The following is a 23856-nucleotide window of genomic DNA, read 5'->3' as shown; positions in this document are numbered from 1 at the left end:
TGGCTAGACCTGCAATGCACCTCACCGTACCAAGAATCAGAAGAAAAAAATCTGAGCTGTCATCACCTGCTCTTACATATCTAACTCTGCTCCTTTTGCACGAGAGGTACGGCTACCACGTACATATTTATACTGATGAATCGGCAACTCTCCAGTGTTCCTCTGAAGCCGTGGTTTTCCTAGTGAAAGCTACCACTATCAGTTTCAAGACGTGTCACCCAACGACATCAACGGCTGCGGAACTTGCAGCTCTTCGCGCTGCACTTTCTTTCTTTCTTTCTTTCTTTCTTTCTTTCTTTCTTTCTTTCTTTCTTTCTTTCTTTCTTTCTTGTTTTCTCAGACACAGTCTAAGAGGGGGCTGAGGCTAAAGGCGACAGAGCACCTGACAAGGACCCCGGCCCCCTTGCACAATATACACAGACAGGATACAATACCAAAGTTCAGTCAGACAGACATCATAGGTGCAGACAGTGGGTAATATTAAAATGGGACTAGTCACTGCTGGAATATGAAGTTATCGCAGCAAATAATTGGTACAAAATATTTACATATGCAACATAATGTCAGCAACATAAATACAGAGCACAGCAATTCAGCACGTTCAACACCATCATTTATAGCCATGGTACTCATCACAAAAACCAAGACACAAGAACCAAGCACAATTTCACAGCCGTGTATCAAAATTGCAGTAGCTGAGAGGAGCATCGCAAGGGAGAACAAAGCGCACTTTTTGAGGTAATTTGCAGTAATGAAAACATAAAATCGCCGTTCACAAGAAACTTCCTACAGTATTTCTTAAATATATGTACACCTTTAGTAAAGTCTACCTGCATATCTTTTCTGTTTAGAGCATTGGTTATTTGAAAAGAGAATGCTTGCCTTCCGTAGTTGGTTCTAATTTGCGGCATTTTTCGTTTTGGGTTTGGGGTACTGTATGAACTTGTGCTGGGCACTGTGGAAATATGTAACATGTATTTATGGATCCATTGCAATAGCTTAAAGTAGTACACCTGTTCAGCCTTAAACATGTTATATTTCTTAAATAACGGCTGTGTTCTCAATAACTGCTTGTTGCCTTTAAAATCTTCGAGTATGCGCAATATTTGCTTTTGTAATACATTAAGTTTGTCGTCTGGTCAGCCAAGAACAACCTCGAAGATGGTCAATATTTAGTTACTCGAAGGCAGCACTGCAGTCTTTGCTATCAGCCCTGCGGCGTAGACCACACGAACAGCAGGTATTCGAGATTAGAGAACTAATCCATACCTTGACTGAGAAAGGACACCGCGTTACAATTCAGTGGCTTCCAAGTCACTGAATTAGCGAGGAAGAGGAGCCGATACCGTTATTAAGGACAGATGCCGCTAGAAAACGTCGAATGCTCACCCGTGGTATCACGTTCTCCCTGTGGAACGCTGGAAGTTTTCAAAGCAACCGGCTGCACAACCTAGACTCTTCTCTACGCCTTTGCATCCCAGCTGGACTCTGCTGTCGAGAAGCTACCCTGCTTTGTCGAGTATGGCTAGGAGTGACCTTTACTAAGTCTTTTGCATTCCAATGCGGAATGGGTCGACGACGCCTCGTGTGATGACTGTGGTTGCGAGGATACTCTTCAGTACCTTCTCTGTGACTGTCCTCGCTACAATTTACAGAGACGATCGTTCGCAATCGCGACAGCGCGCTTTGACCAAAGACATGTACTAGAGGAACTTATTTTAGAATACCGACATCACAAGCCATCGCAGAGGAGGGCAACGAGGGCACCGTTGCAGTTTTTAAAGGCAACGTGACCTTGCACTTGAATAAACAGCCGTAGCCTGAACAGATGTTTATAGTGCCGCAAGTGCTACTGTGCTGTGCCACCTGTGGTCGACTGTGACTGCGTGTCTGTGCTCCTTTCTTTATGTACCTCTACTTTGCTGTCACTTTACTTCCCCCTCCCCTCTCTCCCCGGCGTAGGGTAGCAAACCGGATCTTCCCATCTGGTTAACCTCCCTGCCTTTCCCCTTTCTTCTGTATCTCTCTCTCGCTTGCGCACATATTCTGGTGCCCCTTGCAGAGGGGCTCATGTAAAGAGTGTCTCAAATATGTTGGTTTCACCTTCAACTCCACTTTCTCTCGCACCTTCCCCCTTTTCATCCTTGTAACCAATTTCATGCTTCTTTCGCAGTTCTTGGGTCTTCCTGCCTCTTGGAAAGGCGCACGCGTTTAATGCACTCTAGTCAGCATTGTCGGCGGGTATAAAGTACACTGTTTCTTTATTCCGTTTGTTTAAATGCATAACATAATCAATTCTCTTCCGCAAGCCATTTCGCGCGTTATAGCATACGATGCACCCGTCCCACTATGTACCTGTTTGGCATGCGCTTCATCTATCATCTTTTGCTTCTTTTCTCTTGCAAACTCTAGTTTTGGATAAATTTTTATCCAATTTGTGTTTCAATGTTATCCAAGTATGCTTAGCAGGTATGCTAAGCCTACTTTACGAAACAGTCGACCCGCTTCATGTATCTTGAATCCGCGCAAGACAGGATGACCACTCTCGCTTATTATAAGCGGATTGGGGCTTCTCGTATCCGCCAAGCCGCTTGCAGAATTTTCCATTTACTTGTCGAGATTCCTCGGACTTTTTTTTCACGTTTCGGTGTTGCACTTTAGTGCCCTCGTGAACCTTCTCCCTTTCCGGAATTTAGATGTGAACCTGAGTATCCCGTTTGTTTTAAATGCGTAACTCTCATATTATAGCGGAAGATTAGCGTCGAACCTATCACTTTCATTCCTCGGTGCCTGCCACGGTACCTCAGTGGCTATGACGTTGCGCTGTTGCGCACGATGTTACGGGTTCGATCCTGGCGGCGGCGGCGGCTACATACATTTCGATGGAGGCTGAATGCAAGAGCGCCCGTGTACCGTTCATTGTGCGCACGTTAAGGAACCCCAGGTGGTCAAATTTAACCCCGAGCCCTCCCACTTCAGCTTCTGGATGTCAAACTCCACAATTTAGAACTTTCGCTCATTGGCTGGCGGATGTTGCCAACCAACTATCGTCTGAAGCACTCTGTGCCCCTGTGCGGCAGTCCTCAAATTTACCTGGTAGCTGAAATGTATGTACTTTGATTGTTGTTGCACATAAAGCTTGCTCGCTTTTAAGAGAGACCACCATATCAGAGATTCCAATTTCTGAGCGAAAAAAGAGGGGGAAAAAAGGAAATGCAAAAGTCGCGGACTGATTTTGCTTTGGTGAACTCTTTAATTGGCATTTCGAACGGGCAAGTTGCCGCCTGCGGGTGGCTACAAGTGGAACGAAACTAACTGCGAAAATGAAGCAAGGACGTTTCTTCACGGGTGAAAGACGGGCACCTGCCGTGCGCTTTAGAAGGCGAGTTGTTCAAACCCTTACCGTCAACAAATGTTCATGTTTATCTTTGTTTTATCCTCTCGCGCTCCCTAAATTAGCTGTGAACGCTTAATCTATATGATAACAGCGATTCCTGCTGATGTCTTAGCCAGAGCTTCACTTATGTCTATTCGCTCCATAATTATCGAATTGAAGAAACCCCCTCATGAGACCTTTTATGTACTTAAACGCCGCAACAATCAAAAGTACTGTCTTTAACCGGGAACTTGGCGTTTCATTTCATATTGGTGCGCCGTGTGCATTGATATAGAATGAGGGTCCCGTTGCAGTCAGGGGTGTTTATCACGTGTGCGTTGTTTTGCTTTTATGACGCCGAACGCTTCCTCCTCGGATAATGAGTATAAGCGACTTATACCATGGCGCAGGGCGTGCGGGCTCTATTTGAAATTTCTTGAATGTTGTAGCCGATTCCGAAATAGTCTTTTTTTATGCTCCGATGATGCACGCGACACGAATAGTTCTGCAGATTCTCGAATGTACGTGAGCACCAGCAATTACTCTAGAATTATCATTATTATTTTATTTGAAAACATATATACACTAGACAGCAAATGGAAAGCGAGGAGCCGGCTGGCAACTGCCACCGGAATAAGGGGAACAACGCCTGCCTATTCTTAAGAAAGGAGGAGGCAGAAACATATAAATGGAAGATGGGAATACGGGGAGAAAAGAGGAAAGAAAGACAAACCTCAAAGAATATAGCAGAATGCACACAGCACGGGTCAAGCATAAAGGTAGAGGGACTTTAGTCACGCCCAGTATAGTCACGCTACTAAGGAATGCTAAAATAGAAAAAAAAGTGTCTGAGGTCTTGTCATTTGAAAACAGGAATCACCTACAAACGTGAACCTAAGTTAGTTACTTCTATAAAGTTAAAGAGAACGCGATGAGCCTGAGTGCGTCGAGACGCACGACCACTGGGGTACAAACATTCGTCGAGTGTCGTACACCGCACGCCAAGGAGATGACCGTGCCTCACGAGCGACGTGCGTTGCGCAATAAAAGCGGGACACTCTGGAATGCATACGGTTATACACGCATATATAGCAGACGGACTTGACTGGCGAGTGCAAATTCGATGACCGTGCACGCAGCTATTGTGATTTGAGTGTTGATTTGAGTGTTAACGAGACATGTTGTTACCGTACAGTTTTTGCACTGTCTGGTTCTTCACCGTCGATACAACGTGATAATATAATCAATGAGTGTGCAAGTCCAAGAGGCCAAGAAAAGTTCGAAAAGTAATCAAAACGTGTGGTTCAGCTAGTTGGTTCGTTATAGCGGCAAACGGGGGCCACAGAACACGTGGTACAAGAAAACGAGGCGGGGACGATCACAAGACGCTTGTGACTGTCCCTTGCCGCCTTTTCTTGTCTGTCGTGTTCTCTGGCACCGTTTGCCGCTGTCGAATAGTAGACGATGTTTTCAATTGCGGGTAGCTTTTGGACGTGGAAAAAAAGGCGTCGGCTTACCTTTTAGCAAGACCTTACATAGCACGACCACGCGGCAGCTTTCTCGTTGTATACAGTGGCAAATAGCGTCGTTTGAAGTTGAAAGCGTAATTACTAATTGCAGTAGATACAGAAAAATATACTACATCATACGAAGTGAAAATGCGTATTATGAAGTCGGGCGGAGCCGTTTTCTTACTTCAATCAATGCTGCGGTAAAGCAACAAACTCGCAAAATTGCGAGTTTGTTAAAAACGCCAACTATCTTAAGTGGATTCTAACACCAATCCGGCAGAGTAGCAGTCGAAGGTTTTACCTATCATCCACTTCGCCGACGCTGAAGATGTGAAAAATAATGCTCCTGGAGCGCACGGTCACGCCGTTAGCTGCTAAGGTGGGCTGACACCACACTCGGCAGTTTACCTATAAATTTACCACTTTATTTCGAAGCGCAGAGAAAAAGACGAAGAAAAAGAACACCTCTCAATACATTTTTCGTACTTTAATCAGTACGCAGTAAAGCTGGAAACGTACATTCCCTGTAAAGCATGCCCGTATAACTCGGGGTAAGCTTCGCACGACACTGCCAATACCTTAGCTTCCATGAGGCAGAACGATCAGTGATATCGCTTTGCTGACGACACTCGAATGTACGATAACCAAAAAGCAGAACAAGGCAAAGCGCGCACCGGGATTTCTCAAGGGCTTCCCGCTGCTATGGCTGTTTTCCATATTAAGAAATGCGACAAAAACAACGCACCAGCTGCTTTGCACTAACACGCAAAACATAAAACATCACTGCAGCCAGCGCCAGCGGTATACATGCGGACGTATGCGCTTGCTGACGGAATCGAGCGCAGCTGGGCGCGATACGGCGCTTGTTGTTCCTGCGCAAAGAGGGAAAACACGCGCAGCACGCGGCAAAACGTGCGCTGCATGCTAAAAGGTCTCGCGGTACGCAGGCATCGAAACCGCACCTCCAGTGGTGCCGGTCAGATGGTCGGTACAGGATGCGCGTCTCCTCTGCCGCGCGATATTCGAGCAGCGAAAACACGAAGCGGACGTTTCTATCGTCACATGCTTTGCGGGAAAAGAAAGCAATGGAAAAAAAAAAGGACTGGCATGGTGACCAAACCTCGCAATCATGCATGCTCTGCAGAGTGGCGATGTGCCTGCTAGGATGCTTCACATACACAAATGCAAATTTCTTCGTGATAAATATTTGGAAGTATCCTACCGCGAAATGGGATACTCCCAAACGACCGCGGTGGCAACCACCATTGGTCCGAACCGGAAAATAAGCTGCGGCGGAATCCGAGCGGCGACAGCAAAGTAAAATTTTTTTATAGAAGTCACAGAAGGTTACCGCACCTCCAGAGTGACGCGAGGTGGTGCTTCGTTCTGAAAAGGCGCGTTTTATGAAGCGTTTCGTCGCCGCCGTACATGTACGGCCATGGCCACTTGGAACTTGCCTCCGTCGCCGTATATGTACGGCCGGTGACCTTCAAAGAATTAACACATGCATATAACATGTTGTACTACATAAGAGCCTAAACAAGAAATCATTACAAATTCTCTAAACAAAATAAACGCTCGGGCGGAGTAATTGCTGGCGTGCCTCTGCAAGGCTAGATCGCCTGTGCCACAAATAATTAGCATACCATCCTCCTCCCCCTCCTTCTCTCTAAACAGCTGTGTGAACAAAATAGCACTAGCACTTAACACGCGAAGCCCAGAATAATAGAAATGAAACCCTCGTATAAAAAGACTTTCTAAGAAAAATATCCTATGGTGTAAGTACACACGCTGCAATTGTGCCACACTGTAACACTGTCCTCAAGAAAGTTTTATTATTTCGAAGCTATCAGGCGGTACTTTTGTATGGCTTTTTGTTGGTCGTGGTCCCAGTAATTTCTGTAAACTGAATGATCGCCGATCTAATGCTATTAGTACCGATTTCAGTCGGCGTCGGTATCTCATGATGAAGGCATTCTAAAAGGAGATTACGCGTGTGTTCGTCCTCACTGCCGTAGTCACACTGTGGTCCTTCAGTGCAGCCTATTCTGCGCAAAAATTGTTCGGTGTAGGAAACTCGAATGTTAAACTCAATAAGTGAATCATTGTAAAATAAATCGAAACACCTGACATTTTCTTTATAGATGTCATAGTTGATGGATGTAATAGCCTTCCAATCATCACAGTGGATATGGGTGCAAGAAGCGTCGATGCTAATCACAACCTGCACGTAGCAGAAGTATTAGCAAAAGTAACCTCTGTTCCTCTCGTACAGGTTGCCTCTGGGCTATGCCCCCAAATCATGAACGTGCCATATAAGAGATTCTCGTTCACGTGCCGGAAACTGGTGGAGCGGTTCGTATCCATTATCCCGCCGTGCAAATACCTGCCTGTTTTGTTTGCGTACTGCCCTAACGAAACGACGTTTCCCCCGTAGTCACTCAGTGCGCATCTATCTGGAAGATGGCAGCTCGCCGAAATTTCACCGCAACGTATTGTTACTCGGTTTAACGGTTTCGTCACTATGCCGGTATGCCCATTTTAAATGCGAGTATGTTCGAATAATTATGCAGTACGCCGCTTTCAAACAGCCGTCTGTATAAGCGCATCAACGATTAACCGTCGCTGCGATTTCACCAAAGTGCCCTAATGGGTCTCCAGATATGTACAAGCGCGAGTCATTTTCGATAACTAATTTTATTCCTGAGATGAGATTTTGCTGTCATCTGTTTCCACTCAGTTAAGGCGGAGCGTGCGGCCGAAAAAGGACGCGACGTGTAGACGTCCCGAAATATTGAGCATGTCTGGTTTATGTTGTTCGGAGAACCTTGAAAGCGCAATATGAGAAGAGGCACAAGCTGCGATGAAACGACATGAGAATGTCTTTACTGACACGCCGAGAGTTTTCTTGAAAGCACAATATCCACTTATACACGCATAGCAAGAACAACGACAAATGAGCAAACAAACAAACAAACGAACAAACGAACAAGCAAGCAAGCAAGCAAGCAAGCAAGCAAGCAAGCAAGCAAGCAAGCAAGCAAGCAAGCAAGCAAGCAAGCAAGCAAGCAAGCAAGCAAACAAACAAACAAACAAGTAAACAAAACACATGATGATGGTGGTGAATTGTCGCCACTGGCGGGTTTATTCTGATCGAAGCCGGCACTTGTTCCACCTGAGCGTCGCTTGCAGTGTCTTTTTCAGTGTCTCTTGGGCATTTACCACACGTAGAGCAAGTCAGTGTCTCGTCGAATTGAAAGACGAAGGCGTGCAGCTCCCTTGCGGGCTCTAACGAACCCTTATCGAAACACATGGTGTTGCAGAAAAGCACGTGGAAGACCTTTCTTCTCTATGTTCTCAAGAATAGCGTCCCTTTCTTCTGGCTTTTCTCGCGTGAAATAATGCAACATCAAAGCAAATACGCGCGAGAGAGTGACGACAAATGCCCCACATAATTCGTAATATCGCGTGAATCATCAATTATAGAAATCTGTGGGCTTAACGCGGAGCCGCAAACGTGGAGCTGCTTTTTTTTTTCTTACACTCCATAAGAGCACAATTCGGTGTAGGTTCCTATTTGGCACCGCGTATAGACGTTTTCACGAGGGCGCTTCCGACGGTCTGGCGTGGAGAGTATGTGTCAATGTTGCCTGTTCGTTCTGGACTGTGAGCTCGCCTTGCGCTTGCATTGCGGAGTGGTAGCTTTCCTTCGATCTTTCCGTTTATTTTTGTCACGAATTACTTACGCTCGTAAATAATAGCATATATACTCATCAAAAGGCTACAGGCCAGCACTGTGCAGTTTATGGGTGCACAAACAACCAGAGGAAAATAACGATTTTTGGGGACTAAGTGTGTCTACAACACAGCACTCCGCGAGACCACTGCCGATGCGATATGTTCACGTTTCGCCAGTTTCCTGCATCACCTGAGGACTTGGCATTTCAGTCTACTGTGAACCAATGCACACATCAGTAAAATAACGCATTTTGGTAAACCTTTTTCGGCACATTTCCCAATAGGTTGCGAGAATTGTCAGCTCTTCGATGCAATATTTTCTCGTATGTAGTGGCAGAGGCTACATTTGTTATTCTTTCAAACACGACTTCATTCCACTGCCTAATACGGGGGCCACACGGCGCACTTTTGATCGTGATCGAGGCCGATCTGGGTCGAATTTCTTGGTCGCGATTGGCTTCTTTGCTCAATCTGCCGAAGGGAGCCAATCGCGGTCGAACATTCTGATCCAGATCGGTCTCGATCGCTATCAAAATGGCCGTGTGACACCGGTATAACACAAATTGAAGCACTCTGCGAGAGAAGTCGGTAAATACACTTCGCAACGATCTGGAAAAATCGTGTCTTATGGAAGATGTATGCAGACCCTGTGTCCACCAAAACATTGTCTCTGCGTTCACACGCACCCTGCGCGGCCCTGCCCATAAATTAATAACTTCAACAGTGTGGTGCTTCATCGAGCTCACCCATCTTTGAGCGTTGTCTATGTGCTTGGGCAGCAAGAGAATGCAAAAACGAACGTGTCAACCTCATCAGCGCCGCCTAGCGCCAGTGCGAGAGTTCGGGAACCGTAATGCGCTAACTGTGCATGGCGTAGAAACGCGCTAAATGAGCCCGCGCTAGTTAGAACGTAAAAAATGGTATTCGCATGGGTATGCGCGGACAATAGCATCATACTTTCAAGAATAACAGCAACGAAAAAAATAAATTATTCGCACAGTCGATCAAGTGAAATACTTACGTGCGTGCAGTGACCGCTTCGCTGACCACTAAGCGCTTTTCACTCACGGTCAGTAGTGGTTTGCAGTCATACGCGTATGTATTTATTCGACAATTGTCAAGACTCGACATTACTTTATTATGAACATTGCACAGAAACTAGAGAAAGAGCAGAGATGGCCCTAACACTGCAATATTATTGGCTTATTTCGCTTCAGAGATAGCGCACATCAACAATTCTTTTCGTACGCGATATCTTCGATACAAACTTCGCGCACGATCTACGTTAAGGTTCAACGTGAGCGAAGCTTGTTCCAAATTCAGACATTCGAAAGAAAAGCCATTCCAGGTAAACAAACGTAAAAAACAGGTAAACAAATATATCTTTATAACAAGTCATGTTATAATCCCTATTGGGATTGACAGTATGTATAAATAAATAACTACTAAATACTAAAAATAAAGGTGTAGCACCTGGGCTGTATCAGTTGCGCTGGCATCTGTGATCACTGTCGCGCGTCGGTTCGCTGCAGGTACCGCGCTGCTCGTTCGCCACGCTTATGCTTTGACATTTGATTATAAGCACACTGCACCGCACCAGATCCAATAAATTTTGCATGATTGAGCTGTTCAGTTGCGTCGGAAGCGTATGGAGTAACCACCGCATATCTACCAACCACTGACACGCGTCATCGGGCCGCCGGCGCCTGGTTCTAAGCATTGCCCGACAGCTACGTACGCGCCTGCTTTCGCTAAATGAGGCAACCCTCAACCGCGAAACCTAATGGTGATCAGATTCAATCGACGATACGGCCACATGTGTCCAGAAATGACAATGAAATATATCGCTGATTAGCACGCCAGGTCTCGACGAAGCAGACGCGGCTGCCGCTGCTACCGACGACGAAACACCACATCCACTGGCTGGGCTTGCTGTTGCCATGGCACACCACACTGAGCGCTCACGCGAGCACGTGAAACATGTAACAAGTCAAGCGACACAAGACAAGCGAAGCGGAAGAAAACAATCTAAATAATGCGCGGCGAAGATCACACAACCGAAGTGCGGCCGGCCTGCTCTCACAAGGCGCACAGTCCAAAATAGTTGCATAACATGTTCTGACGCTAGACGTCGCCCGCGTCGGCAAATGGCGCTGCTCAAACGTCGGTTTGTGAAAAGGTCTATAAAGGCCGAACCAACAAGCAAAGGAAGTGAGCGACAGCGCTGGCTTGCTGTAATTTCCTTCTCGCTTTCTTTTTTTTTTCTTGGTTTTTTGCCCGGCGTCTTCTAAGCGGACAGAGCCATGGGCGCGCCATGGGTCGTTCAGTCGCAGAACCATCTTATCGTTGCTACAACAGCTTTGCTACTTACGGTATTTCTGCGCACCGACAGCGTGAGAATGTGCTTGTTGCGGCTTATTAACTAAAGCGTCACTTTTCGGTAACAAAGACAGCAGCCGTTACTGTTTTTTTTTTCATTTTCGTTTTTTTCTACATTAAACCAGGTAAAAAAAAAGATAAAGAACAGGATAACGGTGAAACGCTCAGGCCATCTTCGGCGCTGTTAATTTGCTTTGGAGCCGTCGAAGCACGCAGCCGCTCATTTCGCGCACTGACGCCACGAAAACAAGGGGAAAAAAGAGAAGAAAGAAAGGAAAAAAAACAAGCTGTCGCTTCTCATTAACGGATCGCTGGCGCACGTCTGACACTCCAGAAGTTTTGCCAAGTGCACGGAAATAGAAAGTAAATTCATCTGTTCTCAAGGCTTCCGAATATACTGTAACCACCTCGACGGATGCGCCGGGATTGCAACGGAATTTTATTCATGCTCCTTACTTTGAAAGGTGAATTGCTTAATGTTAAGTAAACGAAGCGCTTTCGTTTTTTTCCCGAATAATTCCGTAAGCGCGAATTTGAATTCTTTAAAAGCGAGGTGATTTCAAGCTTCTTGTGCTTCTTAAACTGATGGCGTCAGTCGTATCAGCAGTGTCGCCGAAAAGTATGCATGTATACTGAACGACCTTATATGCCTAGCGAAGAGAAGAGATGAAGGTAGAGTCTAAGTGTACGACTTTTATGCAGCGTAGCAGTCCCGTGACGGAACAACAACAAAAACGGAACACACCCCACAAACGAAGGCAAGATAGGAAACCCATAAAAGTTGCAGGCTCATTGGCTCTGTAAAAACAAGCCAAGATGCAATAAACTTGGCAAGATAGTACTAATTGAATTTTATCTTCATATGCAGCGTTTCCTGATAGTGACCCAATGTATACTTCCTGTGTAAACCACGTAACTTTATTACAATTTGATGTGACAAAAAAAGAAAACTAAAAGGAATAGCGTCATAGTGTGTCAGGAAACAGGTGAACGGCGAAGAGCCATGCGCACCAACAGGCAAAACATGGTGGTAGTTTCTCCCGAAAAAGTACTTTGCAGGCACGCGGGCGGATTTTTACGGACATTTTTAATCTGTTAGATTGGATTACGTTGACTAGAGCGTCTTGTTACGCAGCAAGCTCCGAATGAAGTTAGCTTTGACGACAGTCGTCGACGCCATAAAGAGGGACTCGCGTCATGTATAGTTCAAAATCTGAATAGCAGTGAATCCCACGCTCATGAAGAACAACCTCAAGCACATTTTGAAAACTTGCTCAGGCGAACTGAGAAACGTTGCTCGTGTTTTCCTTCGAGCTAACGTGGCAGACGGGTAAACAAATGTTAGACGCGGGGAGCTTCCGGCTCAGCATTCCAATGAACCTATGGTTGGCGGCGTGAGGATGGCCTACAAGGTTTGTGAGTTTTATTAACTTATTTTTGCCTCGGAAAGTACACTTTTGCACCAAATTAGTTTTTTTAGTAAATCTATATTTTCTTTTCTTTTTGTTTGTGCTTTTTTTCGCGATTACTTCCACAATATCTTCCATTTTTTATTTTTTTTGCTATGTAAGCAATATATGCCAGAGAAAGGTTCAAGGAAAGTTCATAATAACAACTACAACTTGTTTAGCAAGGTGTTTCAGCGACACACGCTGAAAGAACCATTTAATTTTGAATTAGTTGTACATACTAAAGAACTTGGCCAAACGATTACTTCGCCTTCGCGCTGTGATCTGCTAGCTTCCTGATTAACTCAGATGGTAGAGCGACCGCCCCGGACAGGCGTTGGTCCCTGGTTCGAATCCCGGAGCGGGACGAATTTTTCTTCAACTACGAAGCAATGTTTCTGAGAAGCCCGTGTGGGTTTCCGTTGTAGCTTCCTGCAACCTTCGGGTGGGTGACAATTTTTTTCCATTTCATAAATATATGAATGTAGTACTTACTGTGCGGACAGGTCGATGTGAGATGCCAGAAAATGCCCCTTGAATTATTACAAAATAAAAGAGACAGAAAGAAAAAAAAAAGGAAATGCCCTCACCATAAATATAAACCTTTATTCTCTATGACAAAAAAAGTTGTTTTATTCGTCATTCTTGGCACGAGAACAGCATAGACTTATCAACATGTAAAGTAACATGTGGTGGATTTTGCTTCAGGACTTATGCTAACGAGGAAGACCATCATGCTACAGCAAAACACCACCTGTAGTAGCGAACTGGCGCGAAACTGCGGTGATTGGCTGACTCGAAGCGAACGTGACTTACGCGGAGCGAACACGGCCAGCATAATTCGAGTGGAAAATAAAGCAGCATCACTTGACGAAAATGAAGCCGTAAATGCCACTGCAATTCTCAGACACATGACCGTGATTCACTTACAAACCTTAACACCTCTTCTCGGTGTAAATTTTCATAGGAAATATTAATACTCCACAAGATACAAACGTTTTGTGTTCGCAAGATATGTATCATCCACATTCATTCATGGGGTTTTACGGGACATAAACATGATACGATTGTGAGCCACGCCGTAGTGTGGAAATTCGGATCATTTTTGACCACCTTGGGTTCGGTAACGTCAACTTAAATCTAAGCACACGAGCGCTTTTTTGCATTTCGCCCTCGTCGAAATGCGGCCGCCGCAGCCGGGCTCGAACCTGGAACCTCGAGCTCAGCGCTGCAGCGTCATAGCCACTAAGCTGCCACGGCAGGTGTTTCGTGTAGCATTATTATTCGATGCAGACTTTGGCACTCGCATCAATCCAATGCTTGTTCATGAAAAAGTCTGCTCTAGAATAGCTTTATAGTGATTGCCAGCATATGAGCAGTCATTTCTAATAACGACATGGGGGAGGGGGGCAAATTCACGAAACTTTTCATTCATAAGTGTGTGTGTGTGTGTTTTGTTTTTGTTTTTGTTTTTTGCCACTGGCCCGCAGCCTTCGCTCATAATATCTCCACCGCAACGATTGACTAGAATCTGTTCTTTCAAACAGTTACAGCCTAACAACTATTATTGTATTTTTATTTTTTTTTTGTGGGGGGGGGGGGGGGGATATCGTCCCGGAAGCATGCCTTAAATTATTGCGCCCTGGTGATGCAGAAAAATATTATGTCCGGCTTCATTTTAACAAAACGAAGGCTGTTATTATTCTTTAATATTCTCGCTCACTTCGCATGTGCAGAATGCAAGTTTCATCTTTGCATATATTCCGCTTCAATAATCTGTCATTTTTCCGTACCTAGGCCACCTCAGCAGAATAAAATGCTCAACCTATCGCGCATCAGGTTTCGCGAGATTATGTAGACCACGAGCTATAAAACGTTGTTGTGAGCTCTCGTTAAATATCGCCACGAAAACACAAATAACGCATTATAACACTGACACCTTTTTTCTTTTTTTCCTGACACATCTGAGCTTATATTACATAAACCCTCGTATTTTTCTGCTTGTACTCTCGTATCGGAAATGGTCTATTTTCATATTGTTATCACATTCATGTTCCTGACATCCCTAGATAACGTATATAACTTTGTATGCTATAGCGCTAGAATGTCATTTTACTTCCATATTTGGCATTGTTATGCTTGCTTGTGCAATCCTGTCGTCCGTGTCTCCCCCAAGTGTAATATTCTTCTCCTGGGGAGCATTAGGAGCATTCTGAAGGGGTTATATCCCACCATAGGGGACTTTAATTTACTTTTTTTTTATTAGAAAGACCCGAAAGGACGCGAGACAGCAGCCTGCCTACCTACCGCAAAGTGCCTGAGATGAGCCAGAGAATGCTTCGCATTAACAAACAAACAAACAAACAAACAAACAAACAAACAAACAAACAAACAAACAAACAAACAAGCAAACAAACAAACAAACAAATAATTAAATAAATAAATGCATTTACACCGACTTCAAGGTGCGAGCAGTTTTCTCGTATACGCAACTTTCTAGTTAATTGGCGCTATTGAGTAATCACGCGCGTACTTAACGCACAACTAGAAGCGTGACGACGCCGAACGTTCCAGCGCCAAATCGCCGCTTCCTTTCTCTCCCAAGGGGTATGCGATTAAGAGGGTGATCAGGCTGCTCCTAAAGCCATGACAGGGCGGCTCTTGACGCCGCTGCAAACTATAGGCCGGGACGCCGCCTTAAAAGGGCTCCACATAAAGAACTATTGTATCTCACTCGCGCGTCCGTCACCAATTTCACTGCTTTCAATACACCACCATACCTGAAGACGGCGCGTTGAATGCGAAGCGTGTGGATTGAGTCGCATTTTTCTTCCGTTCGTTCTCCTTTCAATTGCGCGCTCGAGTGCGGGTTGCTCAAAACTTTGGAATAACGCATCGAATATTAGAAAGTTTTAGAGAGTCCGGTGTTGCGGTAAACGCGAGCGGATTGGGCGTTTTACCGGATGAGCGGAGGCGCAAGCGTGAACGGCTTGCACGCTGCCAGCCACCATGGTGGCGCAGAGCTCAACCAGACAAACACAGCTAATATTGCATTGTTTGATATTAATGGTGAAAAAGACTGCACATTATTTGAAATTATTCGACATTCGATTTCATTTGACTCGCTTCTGGCACCATACAATTCGTATTCGATTCGGTCTTAAACACTACTATCCGCACACCCCGGCCCATTTCCGCATCACCTCATCGCTAGCCATCACCCGCCCTGTATAGCCATGGCGTATTGTATGACGACGTCGCCTAGCGGTGTTATCGTTTGCCTCTTATGAAACCCTCAAAGATCGTGATGTTTTATATTAACAGTTCTGCGTAGTTTAATCATGCCTAGTAGGCGCCTTTTTATGTAAGACATTTTTAAAAAGATTTATTGATAAACTCTGCAAACATGCACACGCTAACTTGCACTTCATTTTAGGGTAAAAATAAGTCTGGATCACGAGAGTTAAGTTTCCGATACGTTGGCAATTTAGCAATTTGAACGCCGGAACATAGTTTTTGACGCATAGGCATCTAACGCCAACCGTTGTCCATAGCAGACGGGAACCTCCCCTCATTTGTATCAATGCATACTGAAGAAGATGCCACTTGCATGGGTGGCGAAACGTTTATACCCTTTTTTTGCTATTTTACGAAGTCGAAGTACAACTTGTTTAACCAGAAACAAGGTAAAGCTTTTTTTTTTTCTTTTCTTTTTTTTACAGTGCTGGTGTGTGCTCACCCTTTCGTCTTTCGTATTTTCGCGCTGTTCGCCTGTCACGCTGTTCGTCTCTCTCTCTCTCTCTCTGTGTGTGTGTGTGTGCGTACGCGCGCGCACACACAGCGGTATAAATCCGTGAATCGGGAAGAAGGTACGCAATCGAAACGAGTGTATGGTTGTACTCACGGTGTAGGGACCATGGTTGTACTGTGTACGAACCATGGCTGTAAAGAGCAGTACAGAAAATGGAAAGCAAAGAAGGGAAGCTTTTTGGAAGCCCGTATAACGGGAAAAGAACTCGCGTGTGTGTGTGTGTGTGAGAGAGAGAGAGAAAGAGAGAGAAAGAGACAGAGGAGACGACGAGGAGTTCAGTAAATGCGCGTCAAGCGTTGAGCACTAAAATTTTATACTGAAATCGAGAAGCTTACCACAAGTACACGTATTTCAAACAAACGCAAACAGCTCAAAAGTAGGAAAGAGGCCATCGTATATACGAAGGGGAGGCGGCTTCAACAAAAGTTGGTCATTGGGTGGCAGGAACGCGAGAGAAAGTGGACGGGCAAGACGGATGGTGGCCAAAAGAAGCGGGGACGCGTCAGAGTCACGAAACTCACGGCAGTAGAGAGAGAGAGAGAGCAACGCCGTGCTGGGCGCGAAGGGGAAGGGACTACGGGAGAGGCCAGTGGTGGCGGGAAGGAGAGAAGAAAAGGGTTGGGGAGAAACTTCTTCAATGGATAGAGGGGGGGGGGGGGGGTGTCTTCACCATCGGCGCCCGAAAGCATGAAGCCTCGCGCGGACCTCGAGTGGCGAAGGGTGGAGAAGAGTGTGACGGAGGAAAGAAAAGTAAGGGCAACGAGGACGGGAAAGAACGAGAAAATGTCGCTCCTGCTGGCGCGAAGAGAGAAGGGAGAAGTCGGTGTGGAACTCGAACCAACGAAGCGAAGGCACGCCGAACTTGGGCGGAGGAGGTGGAGGTGCCAGGCCGCCGGCGACGCCGAAAGAGAGACAAGCGTTCCAAACAGTCCAGAGGAGAAGAAGCGGCCGCACGGAATGCGGAGTCATCCGGCTGATGAATGACCGGCTAAACGCCGAAGCCGAGCCAGCTCGTCCAGTGCGCTCGCACGCGTTCCTCTCTCGGCTTATACCGGCGGTCTACGTCCGCTGCGCGTCGTCGCGCTGTTATCCCCTCACCACTCGTCGTGCGGTGTGTATACGCTCGGCGGCACTTTTTTGTGCGGCACAGCTGCCGTTGCGGTTTTACCACTCGTGCGAGCGCGTGTAGCGCCGGTGCTGGCGGAACGATGCGCGGTGGCGGCCGCTGCGATTTGTTCACTCGTTCGTTTTGTGTTGAGCGCGTTCTACATTGTTTTTGTACGGATTTAGTTTATTAGCGATATATGCCTTTCACTCCGCTCTCGACGCAAATCACGCATCGTCAACGACAACTTTATTCGCACCTGCGCATGCAAAGTCACGATCAACGAGAGCTGACGGCGAAGCCCCGCCATCTTTCTTTTGTGCAGCGCTCAAATTTAGAAGAAACTAAACTGTTCTAAATTTAAGCTTTCCGCTCGCCTTACATCTATCTGTCTCCACTCTATTTTATATTCACGTAAAGAAAACGAAAGAACACCTAAAACGACAGTTAGTATATAGTAAGTAGAAGTAGGGATGTAAGTGAGCAAAAACTGAGTTATCTTTAAACAGGGACGTATTGTTTCTCTTGCCGCCGCTTCCATGTGCGAAGAGCAATTTGAGCTCGGAACAAGAAGACGCTCGCTCAATTCAATTGCACGCAAGTTAGCGATGCTTCCGCTTCGTGCAGAGGGGAGTCATTTTTCAGGGAGTTCTGAGGCGCGGTCGACCGTGTGAGCGTTTTGGACGAAGATGGCACCTTGCGAAAATGTCGGGACCAACAAGCACGTATCATTACTCAACTGAGTCCGGGAGAGTTTTATTAACTGCCTCACTCATGGCATCAAGACGTCGGCGAGTTCTTTGGCTCATCGCGTAGGATGCGGGAGCATGTTGTATGCAAATGATTCTCGGCAAACTTGGACGCCGCGAGACGGAAGGAGAGAAAACGAAAGCAGACGTGGCAGAGCGCAAGCGAACAGAGAGACAGGGGAGTATAGACGAAGAAAAACAAGACTATCGCCGCGAAGAAATGGAAGGAGGTGGAAAAAAAAAAGGCGCACCGAAAACGCGCACGGTGCAACACGCGCACAGTTTTTAGGCGTGCACTCTCAACGGATACGGTCGAGTGCTTAAAGCACTGACAAATAAGGGAGGTAAAAAGAGGACGAGAGCGAAATGAGTAAAACCGCTGGTGTCGAGTAAACGAAGCGGCACGAAAGCGAAGAGCGGGGGTGAAGCGATGTTTGTTTTTCGTTAGGCACCCCCTTCCCCGCCCATACACCCACGCGCATCCCCGTGACCACCTCCGCACGTCTCGCCCCCCTCTCCAGTGCTTCCCCTGCCGCACCCCGGGCCCACTTTCTGTCGACCGTTTTCCCCGGCGCTGCAGTTGTTTGCGAACGCGGGAGCACGGCGCCGAGGCTTAATTGAATTTGACAAGCTTCGCGCGCTCTCGGGCGTGCTCAGCGGCGGCTGCCGCGCTGTGGAGAGAGCAGCGCGCGAAAGAGCCTGCGGTCGCTATCTTTGTCAACGGCAACGCGCGTGAAATTGCTTCCTCGCCGCGGACCTTGGGCCGAACGCAAGGACACGATTCACTTCTTTGATTTGGCCGGCTCCGAAGTGAGCAACAAGCTGTCACCGCGCGCCCCGAGACGGCCGAATGAATCGAGAGGAAGCGAATTAACTGCGGAGAGTTAGTAAAATGTCGGCGGCAAGTCCGCTCGCAGCAGTATACATCACGCTGCGCAGCTGTTTTGGGCTGCGCGCTCTCTCGATATGAAGCGAGGAGCTCTCGCTTATGCGCGAACGTTGCGCCGGGCGCCGCAGGAGAGCATAAATGAAACCCGTTTCCTTTATTTATTTTTTTTGGGCGGGAGGGGGGGGGGGGGGGGGGGGGGGGGACGCTTCTTCAATTATTCTTTCTGTCGCTTGGAAGTGCTGCTCGTTGAAAATTGAAGGGTGGTGCGCGTAGAGCAGTTTTTTTTTTCCCTCCTTTTTATATATGACCCAAACAGCAGCAGCCACGCACCGCGTTTCGGTGTTTTGCAGTACGGTGCGCAATGTATATCGAAGAAATGCTAACCCCACATATAAACACTATTCTGCATATTGCCGTGGGTTGGTTGCGTAAGTGCGCTTATCAGTATTTACATGCCGAACTATTGCCAACGGAGCGCCTGTCCCCGTTTCGTGACGGAATAATCCCGATGGAGCCTACGCGCGGAAACATGTTGTGCCGTTTCGCTAGGGGATCCCCTCTATATAAAAAGCCCATCTAGCTACGGGAACATTATGAAAAGTTCTACTTGGTATTTAAAGAAGTTGTATACGTTCTAGTTATGCTACAGTAGAATAACGTTAAGAGGAACCTGATAGGACTGAGTAAGTATGTTCTGTTTAACAGGAATTTTGTTTACTGAGAAACATGTGCAGGGGCGCAGCACTGTACGCAACATACCCCTCTCAACACTGTTGTCAAAAACGATAGGCATCAAGAAATGAACGTAGTGGCAATTAGGACTCGGTGGAGACCGCCCAAGTGTCCAAATAATCCGAAGTCCGAACTGACCACTTTGCCAGGCAGTGACTTTATTCCTCAAGTATACTAGAAACAAGAAAACAAAAAAAAAACAAGAAAAACTTGCCAAACGCTACGCTGCAGGTACATATGCTTTCATGCGACGAAGTCAGCCTGTATTTCCACCACTGTCATGCTGTCGCGACCGATAAACGAAAGTATGGTCAATGCATTCACCGAATCGCCATCCCTATGACAACTCAAAAAGCAGTAAGCCGCTTTTCGATAGCCAAATGATAGCGAATTTCTACGCAGCGGTGATTTTCCGGCACTTCCCTCACTTCGTCGCCGCCCTCGTCGGTGCTGAGTTCGAGGGTGGAGTTTGTGCTATTTGAGGCTGCTGGCTCTGTTCTCTGTGGAATCACACAACAAAACAACAAGCGCTACATAAATATCCTCACTATAAAAAGTAAACGCCTCCAAGCGCATACTTTCCTTAATAAAACGAATATAAGCGTTCGGCTACTTGCTTACATTGACGATTATCGTCGATGGTTTCTGCGCACTTTCTTTCTTTCTCTCCTCTTCAAGCGGGCAGGCGTGGTGTCCCTTTTAGGAGACAATTGCTAGCCCGCTTCACTTTCTCTCTTTGTAGTGCTTGTGTATCTTGACATGATGATTACATTCAACAATCATAAATAATGCGCGCTTGTGCGAGTGCTTTTCCAACTGCTCTTGGCACATTTTTCTCCCGATATGCTTGCGCAACTTTGGTCGTCGGCAGCAACGTATACATTTATCGTCTTCGGTGCAGCGTGCGAGTGCGACAACCTCACGTCGCGATAGCACCCGCTATCTTTTCGGGACAGCGTGCGCCGTTGGCATGGCGGTGGAATGAACTTAAGCATGGCTGTTACGAGAGTGCGTGTTGGGCCACTTAATCTGACTTCAATTTTATCCCCTGACGCTCCCTTCTAGTTCTTTCCCTCCTATATGGCAGCTTTGACAACTTAAGGGCTTGGCTTGGCTTGTCCCGTGGTTTACGCGGAGAACTGCGCTTCGCTACTTTCGATCTCGAGGAGGTGCCGGTGACTAATCAAAACAAAAACGTCGCTCTTTCAGCATAACTTGATCGCGCTGTAAAAAAAAAAAAAAGAAGAGTGAAACAGAGAAACAGAAGAGAGGAAAGGCAGAAGGGTCAACCACACGCACGTCCAGTTTGCTACCCTGCACTGGGGGAAGGCGATAAGGAATGAAAGGAAAGAAAGAGAGAGAGCGCGTAGTTTCTCGCAAATTTGAAGGTGCTCACCGAGTCTAGAAACGGTCTCCAAGGCCTGTCGACTTAAAGTACTGCAACGACGCTTTCGTGGCTTTCTGTGCCGTCGACGCGCAGGGCCTGGTCCGAGGATCTTCATTTCCGAACCTGGTGTAGAGTCCAAGTTGTTCAATGTTGATCGGAGAGGTCCACGCTTGACGTCGTACCGAGAACAGAGACACAAAATGTGTTCAATAGTTTGTCTTGTTCCACAAGAGTCGCACATGGGCGTATCCCCCATTCCGATGCGGAACAAGTAGTGCTTTGTAAATGTCAGCTCAAGGTCGTGCTGTAAAGGAAGATGAGGAAATAAAGGGAAAAGGCAAGAATGTTAACCAGATATGCATCTGGTTGGCTGTCTTACGATGAGGGACGGGAAAGAGGAAATAGAAAGGTGGGATAGAGAGAGGAGGGGAAAGGAATAACGCGGTGAGTTCAAAGGGTCCCAAATAAGCGAGCATCTTCGAATTATTGGTCGATGACTGTACGTGCTATGGCATTACAAGTGCATCAATTACTGCATCTTCGAATCATTCCCACCACTTGGTAAAGATGGCTTTTCCGATAGAGGACAGGTGTAACGAAACAATTTTAGATCATGGGGTGCTATGCAGGAAGGTCCGAGTTTGGCAAAGTTCGGGATCTCCCCGACCTCTGGTGACGCCCTCATATGAATGAGCTAATGGTGTCAAGACATAAGATTTAACCCTCGGCATGCCTCCAGCTTCATTTCCCATACCTAGATTCACTCTCAATTGGGTTATTATTACTTGGGCGTTACCTCATGGGCGGCCGAATAAAAAGGAATCACGTGGTCAAACCGTTGGTGCTTTCTTTCATTTGTTTATCGCCCCATGCAGCGCATTACCTTTGCGAATAAGCTATAGCTGTTAGTCTATTCGAAACAAAGGAAAGGGTTTTTGTGAGAATGCGCCGGTGGATAGACAGATAATTTCCGAACAAGATGAAATGCCCGTGACAAGCCCCAGAAAAGCGTGGCAAGTGGTTTGCGCCGAGTGTCTAGATAGGTAGCGGAACAGTAACGGTATTGTGATATTGTAATATTGAGTTGATAGCAATATGAGCGGTGCTGGCACGTAACATTACCCAGTCTTCTGTATTTGAAACGAGGAAGCGGCGTGTGCCGGTTGCGCTCGTCTTCACACGCGTCATTAGTGTTGTGGCATCTGCGGTGAAGGAACATAAACATTGCTTCAGATTGCACGCTGCATCGGTTGAAAGTAAACACAATTGTATGAGTTTAATATATACCGCTTGACTGAAACTACGCATCACATGGATTCCAACATGTGCCTTGGATATGCATATATATATTTTGTTTTCGTGCACGTGGCCTTCGCTCAACGCTTTCTTTTCCATCTTTCTGCCTACTCACACATCACCCTCAGTGTAATGTAGCACACCTCATGGTTGTCGTTTTGTTACCCTCCCTGGCCATCTTCCCACCCTATTCATCTCTCTGCCTCTCTCTTGGTCAGTGCTACCACGGCGGACACGAAGCAGATGCCTCACGTCAGAGAAGTCCGGTTTCAGATCGGAGTTGCAGCGAAGGTTTCAGTGTGCACATTCTAGTGCTCCTTATATTTAGAGTATTCCACTCGGCTAATGAGAGTGCCTGCCAAGAGGTGAAGCTAACTCGCCACTTATACGGTTGTGGCACGGGATGGGGTGCCTCCATTCACCGCCCCAACATATCTTACGTTACTAACCGCTTGTTTTCTTGAAAGTCGTCTTCTTCGTGGAATGTTCGAGTAGCCTTGTCTGCGCAATCACTGCCAGTGATGCCGCAACGGCCAAGTGACCATGCATTGAAAAGTAATTTCACTTGTCGGCGATACTAATGTGCGTGTGCAATCAGGAGCCATGATTTATCACACTGTGCAAGATCCGCCATCGACAACTACATCGGAACTGAGCCCCATTGTCATGCTTTTGGGGAGCTTAGTTCAAATTTTGTGAGACCGGTACTTAGACGAAGAACGAAGAATGGGGCACACATGTTGCTCTGAATAACAACGGCAGGAGTCTAAGGTTTCTTTCCTTGAAATTTATACAGCCAGAAAAAAATAAGGATAGAAATAATGGTGTTGTGAATACAAAGCAGAGCTATTGAGATAGAGAAAATATGTTGTTTTTTTCCCCGCAGTAACAGTGATGGCCCTCTGACTCACATGTCCCCGGCCTTTTCTTTTTTCTTTCTTCTTTTGTATGAGAAACGCTTCAGAAAGCTGTAATGCACTATTCTCCTCCTAATGATCTTGCTGTTCACCTAAAATTGTCGGCTGAAGTAAAGTTTTACGAAATTGACATCCTTAAGGTACGTTCAGACTACGTACGTAATGTGCAGATATTTCGCAAGAAACGGAAGCGCAAACGCAAAAAGTGCAACTAAATTGTTCAGACTACAATCGTATGAAGCGTTAAGAGCGCAACAGTCGTCACGCACGCGAGCGTAATTGTTGTAAGGCCCGCTACTTTTACGTTTCATACAGATAAGACAGTTACGGCGTGGCCAATAAGAGCCGCAGTGTCGGTTTTAAATTTCCGGTGACGCGACTACCGGCATCCCCAGTTAGAGCAACGGCCCAACAGACATGGCTGCGTGTGTGCGTAGTTCGAGTAGTGTGCGTAGTTGCGTGCGTAGTCTCTTTACAGGCGCCATGTTGAAATCCACTGAGACGCAACTGACCAGCTC

Source organism: Dermacentor silvarum, chromosome 1, assembly GCF_013339745.2.
Source record: "Dermacentor silvarum isolate Dsil-2018 chromosome 1, BIME_Dsil_1.4, whole genome shotgun sequence".
NCBI lineage: Eukaryota > Metazoa > Arthropoda > Arachnida > Ixodida > Ixodidae > Dermacentor > Dermacentor silvarum.
Note: the sequence above shows the minus strand (reverse complement) of the source record.